The 12,645-nt window shown below is 41.6% G+C and overlaps 1 protein-coding gene across 2 annotated transcripts in view; it reads left to right on the plus strand.

Annotated features, from left to right (window-relative positions):
* Positions 1–3,552: 3,552 nt before the first annotated feature.
* Positions 3,553–12,645, plus strand: part of LOC109881520 (probable isoprenylcysteine alpha-carbonyl methylesterase ICMEL1) — a 30,862-nt gene continuing 21,769 nt past the window's right edge. Inside the window, exon 1 of one of the 2 annotated variants that reach the window (XM_031829580.1) lies at positions 3,553–3,577. The gene's annotated coding sequence lies outside the window, so the exon portion shown is untranslated. Of the gene's footprint in view, positions 3,578–8,228; positions 8,612–12,645 lie in introns of those variants that run through there. The other variant, XM_031829579.1, reaches the window with a different exon arrangement.

The raw sequence follows: 12,645 nt of genomic DNA on the forward strand, positions 1-12,645 counted from the left end.
CGACCTGGCCAAGATAAAGCAAAGCAGTTCGACAGATAAAACGACACAGAGTTACACATGGAGTAAAAACAAACATACAGTCAATAATGCAGTATAAACAAGTCTATATACAATGTGAGCAAATGAGGTGAGAAGGGAGGTAAAGGCAAAAAAGGCCAAGATGGCAAAGTAAATACAATATAGCAAGTAAAATACTGGAATGGTAGTTTTGCAATGGAAGAATGTGCAAAGTAGAAATAAAAAAATTATGGGGTGCAAAGGAGCAAAATAAATAAATAAATTAAAATTAAATACAGTTGGGAAAGAGGTAGTTGTTTGGGCTAAATTATAGGTGGGCTATGTACAGGTGCAGTAATCTGTGAGCTGCTCTGACAGTTGGTGCTTAAAGCTAGTGAGGGAGATAAGTGTTTCCAGTTTCAGAGATTTTTGTAGTTCGTTCCAGTCATTGGCAGCAGAGAACTGGAAGGAGAGGCGGCCAAAGAAAGAATTGGTTTTGGGGGTGACTAGAGAGATATACCTGCTGGAGCGTGTGCTACAGGTGGGAGATGCTATGGTGACCAGCGAGCTGAGATAAGGGGGGACTTTACCTAGCAGTGTCTTGTAGATGACATGGAGCCAGTGGGTTTGGCGACGAGTATGAAGCGAGGGCCAGCCAACGAGAGCGTACAGGTCGCAATGGTGGGTAGTATATGGGGCTTTGGTGATAAAACGGATTGCACTGTGATAGACTGCATCCAATTTGTTGAGTAGGGTATTGGAGGCTATTTTGTAAATGACATCGCCAAAGTCGAGGATTGGTAGGATGGTCAGTTTTACAAGGGTATGTTTGGCAGCATGAGTGAAGGATGCTTTGTTGCGAAATAGGAAGCCAATTCTAGATTTAACTTTGGATTGGAGATGTTTGATATGGGTCTGGAAGGAGAGTTTACAATCTAACCAGACACCTAAGTATTTGTAGTTGTCCACGTATTCTAAGTCAGAGCCGTCCAGAGTAGTGATGTTGGACAGGCGGGTAGGTGCAGGCAGCGATCGGTTGAAGAGCATGCATTTAGTTTTACTTGCATTCAAGAGCAATTGGAGGCCACGGAAGGAGAGTTGTATGGCATTGAAGCTTGCCTGGAGGGTTGTTAACACAGTGTCCAGAGAAGGGCCGGAAGTATACAGAATGGTGTCGTCTGCGTAGAGGTGGATCAGGGACTCACCAGCAGCAAGAGCGACCTCATTGATGTATACAGAGAAGAGAGTCGGTCCAAGAATTGAACCCTGTGGCACCCCCATAGAGACTGCCAGAGGTCCGGACAGCAGACCCTCCGATTTGACACACTGAACTCTATCAGAGAAGTAGTTGGTGAACCAGGCGAGGCAATCATTTGAGAAACCAAGGCTGTCGAGTCTGCCGATGAGGATATGGTGATTGACCGAAAGTAGGTATTCTTTATAAGTCAGTATAACAATGTAATGTTATTGATTTGTCAGGTTCCCGATCTAATTCCCTACTTTTAACACTGACACAGTAAAAAAAAGACAGCTCTACAGACTTCACTGTCATGGTGCCCAGTCAGTACACAACACAATGCTCATTGTGTCCTAGCAGGATCAGATGGTGACAGGGGTCCCAGCAGAGTCAGACAGCCAGGGAAGACCAGTCTACGGAGCTCAGATGAATTCTGCAGTATATTAACAATATCAGTGAATGATACAAAGATCCTTCTTGAATTGATGGGTAGACCTACAGTAGCCACAGGACAGCAGCTAAAGCTTAAATCTACAGTCTGGGATTTGGGAATAATGGTTATTTCAATTATTGAACCATTGATTCCATACTTGGATAATATCTTGTAAAAATGAATTCTTTGTCATGCCTCATCTTATGAGGATCAGATGGTGACAGGGGTCTCAGCAGGGTCAGGCAGCCAGAGAAGACCAGTCTGTGATGGAGAGGAGGTGAATATTTGCAGATACAACACTTTATTCTCTCTGTGCAGCAAACACTGGACAAGCCAGATGCTTCAAAGATTTAAACTATTTTAAGGGAGTCTGACAAACCTCCAAAGTTGATTTCTAAACTGTATCAAGGGTTGATAGAGACTTTTCCTGATGACACAAAACATGTAAAACACAAATGTGAGGAAGACTAGGTAGAAGCTATTGATAATGATGAACGGATACAGACAGTGGCGACCAGTCCGAATGACGGGCAGAGCCCCACCTGTTTTGAGCCTCACATTTTTAGCAACAAAAAAATATATATAAATACAGATATATATAAATATTTTTGGGGGAGGTTGCCTGTTTTGCATGTTATTTTGGTATTTTGGTATTAATACTGTTACGGCTTTCTAGGTGTGGTGAAGGAGAGTCGGACCAAACTGCAGCGTGTAGATTTCGATCCATGTTTAATCAAACAAACGTAACATGAATAAACACAAAACACTACAAAACAATAAACGTAATGAAAACCCGAAACAGCCTATACTTGTGTCAACTAACAATGCGCCAGGAACAAAGACACTAAGGACAATCACCCACGACAAACTCAAAGAATATGGCTGCCTAAATATGGTTCCCAATCAGAGACAACGATAAGCACCTGCCTCTGATTGAGAACCACTCCAGACAGCCATAGACTTTGCTAGATAACCCCACTAGCTACAATCCTAAATACATACACACCAAAACCCCAAGACAAAACACACCACAAAACAAAAACTCCATGCCACACCCTGGCCTGACCCAATACATGAAGAAAAACACAAAATACTTAGACCAGGGCGTGACAAATACGTGTCACATATCATTTTGCAAACAATGTATAAAAAAAAAGATAATATAATTCAGTTAATGAAGCTGCATACACACTTGGTCTGTTTTTTGTTTTCTTGAGTAAAGCAGCTCCAAAATGCCAGTGTTTCAGCCTAGCTTAGTGCTCTCTGTGGTGGTGGGGCAAGCCAGCAGAAAATAGGAGCATTGCGCCGTGATTGACTCAGTGTTCTGTCACTCATGGGGACAGTACTTCATCAACAAGTTTAAGTCCTTAGTAAGGGAAGACATCCAATATGTCAGCCCTTTGCGTCTTGCCATAGCGTTATATTACAAGTGCCCTTCCATGAAGGCTCAAGGTCATTGGCCACAGATAAAATAACGTCAAATCGCATTATATGTACAGTAGTGTTGATTGGACTGATCATGTCAACATCTTACATTCAAAGTTAGCTAGCAAGCTAGCAGTCATCATCATGAATCAAGTCAACAATCTACTGGCAAATGCTTTTTTAATCCTTGTCATATGAAGAGAAATAATGAAGAGAAATGACAGATAAAAATGTATCGGTGTTTATCGTCCACTGGACATAAACATTACACAACAAGTTGGAAATAGCAAATTCATCAATGAGTCGGTTGGAAGGAATCAGTGGCTAACTGCAAGCATTGCAAAGCAATCACTAACTTTAGCCTGCTATTCAATGGAGTGGATGTGTGTTCCCCCCCCCCCCAGAGTTCCCACCATAAATCCAGAGAATTCCAGACTTTGATGACAAAATTTTCTCACAAAGGACCGCCGCGCCACCTTCACAAGGTGAGTCCAAAAATGTATTGTATGCTGCTGCCTAAATGATGTAATATGCCAGGGAGATATGTATACTGTAGCTAAGAAGGTAATACTAAATGTGTGTTGTGTAGTAAGCTGTTAGTAGCCCATGTGCCTCCACCTAATAATTTGGTCTATTTTCACCAACGCGGTATTGTAAACACATCGTTCGTGGCCTGGTGTGTGCTTGTTTTGCCAACTTTTTGTTGTACAGCCTTTGACAGTGCTACTGACAGTAGTGGTGGCGCTTCGCTTGCACGTGCAAATTCAGCACACACAACGTTCTATAATAGAATTGTGTCATTTGACGTGTCAAATTAAAAGCTTATTTAAGGAGTCAAATAGTGTCATATGACGTGTATCTTTTTTTGACACGCAAAGACCCAAACAGGGTTCCATGTGCCTCACCCTAACGACTTGGTCTATTTTCACCTCTTAATTTCACCTACTGTTCTAACTTGGTGGTGCACATGTAGCCTATAACCTGTTTTAGAGAAATGTAATCATTGAATATTGTAAGAGCTTTCATTGACTGTTATGCCCCCTTTATTTATCCTACAGTTCTGACTTGTTGTACAGGGAGAACACTAAGAACGGCCCATGTTCTGAATTCTGTCGCTGTACATTTCAAAAGTGCTGAACAAATAGTTATACTGACTACGTCCGTCGTCTCTCTACATCTCAATTGTCAGTAGAAACCACATTTGTTTAAGCAAGTTAGCCAGCTGGGGCAGTAGGTAGCCTAGTGGTTAGAGCATTGGACTTGTAACCAAAAGGTTGCAAGAGAATATCCCCAAGCTGACAAGGTAAAAAAAAAATCATAATAATCTGTCATTCTGCCCCTGAACAGGCAATTAACCCACTGTTCCTAGGCCGTCATTGAAAATAAGAATATGTTCTTAATTGACTTGCCTAGTTAAATAAAGATAAAATATCAGCTATGTGTTTTTTAAAGGCAGGAAATTAGGCTGAATGAACTGTTTTGCTACCAGACAAGGCTCCGCTGAAAACCAGGTGTAGCAGTGTTGGGACTCTGCTGTTGGGACTCTGGTGTTGGGACTCTGCTGTTGGGACAGCGTTTATGTAGTCCCTAACAGTTTGTGGGCACTGTTTGTCACCGTTATAGTGAAATTCATGTATTGTTTAGTGTTGTGTTGTTGCTTTGCTGGCATCCATCCCCCAAAATGTTCTGTTTGTTTGCCTCACCAAGATTTACATGCTAAAATCGTCACTGGATACTGATATGTTTGAATCCCCAGTCATGTTCATATCATCTCAGACATAAATGACTGCAGTTTGAGACCATCCATAGAACGTTCTATATGCCAGTGAAACAGAATATCATGCCCTCAGAAATGTCATTCCTCTGCTTGGAGGTGTAAAACACAACGGGACATATTTACATGTACTATAGTTTTTTTGTGAAGGCTGGCTGAATTTGTGTGTTCTTTAATCTCAATATGAATTCAACAGATTCTCCTTTCTTCCTGTTTTTGTTTGTTGTGTTTACTTATACTGTAAATGTTGATGCTGGAGACTGTTATCAGAAGAAACTGTGTAACCCAGCATTTATAGTGGCTAGGAAATGCATTGCCATTAATTGGAAGGTTGGTAATCCTCCCACAATGTCACAATGGATAGCAGAAATGTCAAGTTATGTATCACTAGATGTGATTTATTACCAGATGAAGGGTATACTGGGAAACTTTCATAAGGTCTGGAAGCCTTATATGGAATACTGTACGACAAAAGGAGTCTGTATTGAAAACATGCCCAAGTCAGGGGAGATACCTATTTAGGCAACTGCTGGGTTGCTCAGTCCTGGCCCTGGGGTTCTACCCCCACCCCCCTGGGGGGTCTGGGGGGGGGTCTGGCTGACATTTGATATAGAGGATGTCTTAATAAAGTCTGATTATTGTTGTCAGATTTGTTAGGTTATTGGTTAAAGGTGGAACACAATATTGATTATTGAATTACCTTTCATCTAGTTGAGTCTTGTCAATGACTTACATTTTTTTTTAATAATTTGCCAAGTTAAATAAATACAAATATATATATATTTTTTAACCTAGCTTGATAACTAGGGACATTTTTGCTTATTTTTTGTTGTTCTAAATAGATACGGCTATGGGTCATATTGTATTGTGTAGATTATGCAGGAAATTAGCTTGTACTAACATTGTATAGGCTAAGCAGCGAAGGCAGTGATTTCCCCGATACACCGGGAGAAACTGGTGTGCATAATAACGTTTGCCAAAACCAAAATGAATGAATTACAGTATTAAAAGCATAGACACACAAAAAAAACACACACACATACAACAGGCTACAGAATAAATAGCGAACAATCTCGCCCGCGAGATGTCCCAACTTTCAGAGATATCTTACCTCCCAGTGTTAGTTGGCTAACAAGTGACCACAACAGCGCGTAAAAACACCGTTTCTTGCTGTTTCTTATAGGGAATTCCATGTTTTCCATCCAATAATATTCTTCAAAGTGTAGTCCGGGCCGTTTATATATTTACAGATTGGTTGGTCTTGAGATTTTGGTCACGTATTATTCGACTACTTCATTCAATCATTCAGAAGTTAACCTACTCTCTCCACTTGTGTGTGTGTGTGAGAGAGAGAGCGACCGCAGTCACTCTGAGCGTTATATAGCTCTGCCCGCAGTCACTCCGGGCATTATGTGGCTCCGCCAGCAGTCACTCCGAGCATCATGTGGCTCCGCCTTGTGTGTGAGTGCACCCTCCGTATACCATCCTGCAAGATGTCTTAGCAGTGAACACAGGGCTACTTTGAAAATAAATACAACTATATATATTTTAGATTAGCTAGCCCATGAAAGATTTTTCCATCCTATCTGGTATCCTTGGGAAGTCTCTACCCCATTGAAGTTGAAATGGTCAAGGTACAATAAAATATTAGGTATGAGTTATGGTTATTAGGGTAAGGGTATGGGGTTAAGCGGAGGGACATCCCAACGATGCTGGATTGCACTGACAATAAAAGATTAGGGCTAACTCATCTGAACCTATTCTATTCCTATGTAGCAGATGCTCTTATCCAGAACGATTTACAGGAGCAATTAGGGTTAAGTGCCTTGCTCAAGGACACAGACAGATTTTTCACCTAATCGGCTCAGGGATTTGAACCACAGGGATTTGAAACAGCGACCTTTCGGTTACTGGCCCAAAGCTCTTAACTGCTAGGGTACCTGCCACACTACACATCTATAACCATGACTCCATCACCCTACACCTCTACAACCATGACTCCATCACCCTACACCTCTATAACCATGACTTCATCACACTACACCTCTATAACCATGACTCCGTCACACTACACCTCTATAACCATGACTCCATCACACTACACCTCTATAACCATGACTCCATCACACTACATATATATAACCATGACTCCATCACACTACACCTCTATAACCATGACTCCATCACACTACACCTCTATAACCATGACTCCATCACACTACACCTGTATAACATGACTCCATCACACTATACCTGTATACCATGACTCCATCACCCTACACCTCTATAACCATGACTCCATCACACTACACCTCTATAACCATAATTCCATCACACTACACCTCTATAACCATGACTCCATCACCCTACACCTCTATAACCATGACTCCATCACCCTACACCTCTATAACCATGACTCCATCACCTTACATATATATATAACCATGACTCCATCACCCTACACCTCTATAACCATGACTCCATCACCCTACACCTCTATAACCATGACTCCATCACCTTACATATATATAACCATGACTCCATCACCCTACACCTCTATAACCATGACTCCATCACACTACACCTCTATAACCATAATTCCATCACACTACACCTCTATAACCATGACTCCATCACCCTACACCTCTATAACCATGACTCCATCACCTTACATATATATATAACCATGACTCCATCACCTTACATATATATATAACCATGACTCCATCACCTTACATATATATATAACCATGACTCCATCACCTTACATATATATATAACCATGACTCCATCACCTTACATATATATATAACCATGACTCCATCACACTACATATATATATATATAACTATGACTGCATCACCCTACACCTGTATAACATGACTCCATCACCCTACACCTGTATAACATGACTCCATCACCCTACACCTGTATAACATGACTCCATCACACTACACCACTATAACATGACTCCATCACACTACACCACTATAACATGACTCCATCACCCTACACCTCTATAACATGACTCCATCACCCTACACCTCTATAACATGACTCCATCACCTTACATATATATATAACCATGACTCCATCACACTACACCTGTATAACATGACTCCATCACACAATACTACAGGTAACTGCCAAAATAATTAATCTACTTTACAAATATTCCGATCCTAACGCAAATTCTCATAAATCCATGACGTATTGCAGACGCGAATATTGAATACCTGTAAAAAATATATATATTTTTCAGAAATAAAACAGTGTGCAGAATGACAACTAACCCAGCCAATCAAACCTCAAAGTACCCCAACTAGTAGTCCTGCCTTCTAAGAATAATAACCAATGGGAACGAATCATGTGGCGTACGGCGGACATCGAATACCCTAACACCGGGCTCCTGTTGTTATAAAATCTGCAATTATGATGATGGAGAAGAGAAAAATAACTGTTTCTTTTCCGAAACCTTTAATGACAAGATAATACTTCGGATAGTGAAATAATTAGGACGAATACGAGTTCAATTGTGACGTATTTGGGAACATTTTTCGTTCTGTTTTGAGACGCTTTCCTGCCTTGATAGATGATCAATGAAGTCGGTCATTTGGGGATTCAAAACGAAACTATTTTCTTACCTTGGTTTGACATTTTACAAACACCCCCCCCCCCTTTCTATTCCTACATCAATAGGCCTAAGAAGACACATTGTAGCCTAGTACAATACCCCGTCTAAACGGTAAGTTGTTTCTAAAATAAATAAAAAAATGCTGATATATCTAACGGTGCATAACACAGATTTACATGTGGTCTGGTAGGTTACTGTATTCATTAATATGTGCCACTATTCGGTCAGTTAGTTGTGTAGCAACATAAGGGAGAGAATAGCTGATATCTTCTGAATAAAACATTGTAGTTAGCTGCAGTATTGTGTTAAACTGCATATCCATCGCGGATTAGTAAAATCATGCAGTTACGTCGACTTTACAGTAGAGGTCGCAGTAATAGCAGCTGCGAACGAAGCTAATTTCCGCATGTTTGGTCCTACGGTCAGTACTGCGTGCTACGATGTGGCGTTCATCGGACACAGACACTGTTTTAACACTACGTTTTTGACATGAAGGATTTAACATGTTACTATTGCAATGATAACAAGACCATTGAAATTATTGTGATTTTTTAAAACATTTATTCTTGTTGCCAAATACTTTATACACAAACAAAAAATCCAGAATTCTATACAAAAATTTCTAAATAATTTTGATTGAATTTAATCATCTTGTTAAGATATCATCCATAGGGAATAACATCTTCGTTAATCATTATAATGAGATTTTTTTTCTGAGTGAATGCAATTGCACTTGAATTTGTATGTATTCAGTATTTTCTAGTTTTACCTGTGTTTTGTTTTGTTAGACATGTATGATGTAAGCATGTAAATTGTTGATCATTTTGTATAATAAAATGTGAAGAAAAAAATCTAAAATTAATCAAATTAATAAAAATTAAACTAAAATAATTCTAAAATCATCAGACACAGACTGTTAACATCTTTCGTTGGCTGTCAATTCAACAAAAAGACTCCCAGACTGCCCACAGGTCCATTTATTTCTATTTCATGCACTATAATGCATTTAGCTGCTATGACAATCACAAGATAACCTACAGATAGTAGGGACGTTCAGCCTACAGCACAGACACTATGGAGGCTCTAGCCTAGAGCGCCAGGTTAAATTGTGTTTGAGAGGATTTTTAAACTCTAAATTGTTAAATGATTGAGAAGTAGATGTGATTGTTGCAATAGTTTGTGAGTGGGCAACGTACACCTGAGTGGAAAAAACATTAAGAACACCTGCTGTTTCCGTGACATAGACTGACCAGGTGAATCCCAGGTGAAAGCTATGATCCCTTATTGATGTCACTTGTTAAATCCACTTCAATCAGTGTAGATGAAGGGGAGGAGTCGGGTTAAATGATTTTTAAGCCTTGAGACAATTGAGAATGTGTGCCATTCAGAGGGTGAATGGGCAAGACAAAAGATTTAAGTGCCTTTGAACGGGGTATGGTAGTAGGTGCCAGGCGCACCGGTTTGTGTGAAGAACTGCAACACTGCTGTGTTTTTCACGCTCAACAGTTTCCTGTGTGTATCAAGAATGGTCCACCACCCAAAGGACATCCAGCCAACTTGACACAACTGTCGGAAGCATTGGAGTCAACATGGGCCAGCATCCCTGTGGAACGCTTTCGACACAGTGTAGAGTCCATGTCCCCGACGAATTGAGGATGTTCTGTTCTGGTTGCAACTCAATATTAGGAAGGTGTTCCTAGTGTTTTGTACACTCAGTATATACTATCGTGTTGAATTATTTTGGCTCCGCCTCATCCTGCTTCAGCGTCCATTATTTCAAATCAAATCAAATTTATTTCTCACATACAGATGTTTAGCAGATGTTAATGCGAGTGGTGCGAAATGCTTGTGCTTCTAGTTCCGACAATGCAGTAATAACCAACGAGTAATCTAACTAACATGTATTACATAAAGATGCAGTAGATGATATAGAGTACAGTATATACGTATACATATGAGATGAATAATGTAGGGTATGTAAACATTATATTAGGTAGCATTGTTTAAAGTGGCTAGTGATATATTTTACATCAATTCCCATCAATTCCCATTATTAAAGTGGCTGGAGTTGAGTCAGTGTGTTGGCAGCAGCCACTCAATGTTAGTGGTGGCTGTTTAACAGTCTGATGGCCTTGAGATAGAAGCTGTTTTTCAGTCTCTCGGTCCCAGCTTTGATGCACCTCGCCTTCTGGATGACAGCGGGGTGAACAGGCAGTGGCTCGGGTGCTTTTTGTCCTTGATGATCTGTATGGCCTTCCTGTGACATCGGGTGGTGTAAGTAAAGTAAATGTACAGAACGTCAACGTTTATCTCTTTATGTAGGCCTATATTGCGTTTTTTCAACCCCCTAATGTGGACAGTTTGTGTTACTGCCTTACACAAGCTTGCATTTTCACCCCATAACATTTTGTGGGAGTACACGTCCTTTTGCCCTGGGATTGGTGACGTCCTTTTGGATTGATGACGTTGGTGACGTCCTTTTGGATTGGTGACGTTGGTGACGTCCTTTTGGATTGGTGACGTCCTTTTGAATTGGTGACGCCCTTTTGGATTGGTGACGTCCTTTTGGATTGATGACGTCCTTTTGGATTGGTGACGTTGGTGACGTCCTTTTGGATTGGCGACGCCCTTTTGGATTGATGACGTCCTTTTGGATTGGTGATGTTGGTGACGCCCTTTTGGATTGGTGACGTTGGTGACGTCCTTTTGGATTGGTGACGTTAGTGACGCCCTTTTGGATTGGTGACATTGGTGATGTTGGTGACGTCCTTTTGGATTGGTGACGTCCTTTTGGATTGGTGATGTTGGTGACGTTGGTGGCGTCCTTTTGGATTGGTGACATTGGTGACGTTGGTGACGTCCTTTTGGTTTGGTGACGTTGGTGGCGTTGGTGATGTTGGTGACGTCCTTTTGGATTGGTGACGTTGGTGACGGCCTTTTGGCTTGGTGACGTTGGTGACATCCTTTTGGTTTGGTGACGTTGGTGACGTTGGTGACGTCCTTTTGGATTGGTGACGTCCTTTTGGATTGGTGACATTGATGACGTCCTTTTGGATTGGTGACGTCCTTTTGGATTGGTGACGTCCTTTTGGATTGGTGATGTTGGTGACGTCGGTGACATCCTTTTGGTTTGGTGACGTTGGTGACGTTGGTGACGTCCTTTTGGTTTGGTGACGTTGGTGATGTTGGTGACGTCCTTTTGGATTGGTGACGTCGGTGACATCCTTTTGGTTTGGTGACGTTGGTGACGTTGGTGACATCCTTTTGGTTTGGTGACGTTGGTGACGTTGGTGACGTCCTTTTGGTTTGGTGATGTTGGTGACGTCCTTTTGGTTTGGTGACTTTGGTGACGTCCTTTTGGATTGGTGACGTTAGTATAAAGGTTTATAGTCATCACCATGACATAATATTAATTGGTTGCGTACCGTTCATTTTATCACATGCTTGGGGAGCCCAGAACTTAGAATCACTTAGAATGGGGGTCTCCCTATAAAAGGCGCTTGCCACACACAAATACATTGATTTGACACTCAAACTATCACTTAAATAGCAGCCAACCGTTGTCACTGTTGATATTCTTGTCACGCCTTGGTCTTAGTATTTTGTGTTTTCTTTAATTATTTGTTCAGGCCAGGGTGTGACATGGGGTTATTGTGTTGTCGTATTGGGGGTTTTTGTAGGCATTGGGATTGTGGTTGATTAGGGGTGTGTCGAGTATAGGCTTGGCTGCCTGAGGCGGTTCTCGATCAGAGTCAGGTGCCTCTCGTTGTCTCTGATTGGGAACCGTATTTAGGTAGCCTGAGTTCGCTTTGTCTTGTGTGGGTGATTGTGCTTTCCGGTGGGCTAAAGAGACCGGGCAGGCACCGTGTTATGCTAGTGAGCGCACAGTGTCTCCAGTGCGGGTGCATAGCCCGGTACGGTTCATACCAGCCCTTCGTATTGGCCGTGCTAGAGCGGGCATCGAGCCAGGTAAGCTTAGGCAGGCTCGGTGCTCAAGAGCTCAAGAGTCTGCAATGAGCTGCCAGTCTGCAGGGAGCTGTCAGTCTGCAGGGAGCTGTCAGTCTGCAAGGAGCTGCCAGTCTGCAAGGAGCTGTCAGTCTGCAAGGAGCTGTCAGTCTGCAAGGAGCTGCCAGTCTGCAAGGAGC

This window comes from Oncorhynchus kisutch, linkage group LG8 (assembly GCF_002021735.2).
Source record: "Oncorhynchus kisutch isolate 150728-3 linkage group LG8, Okis_V2, whole genome shotgun sequence".
NCBI lineage: Eukaryota > Metazoa > Chordata > Actinopteri > Salmoniformes > Salmonidae > Oncorhynchus > Oncorhynchus kisutch.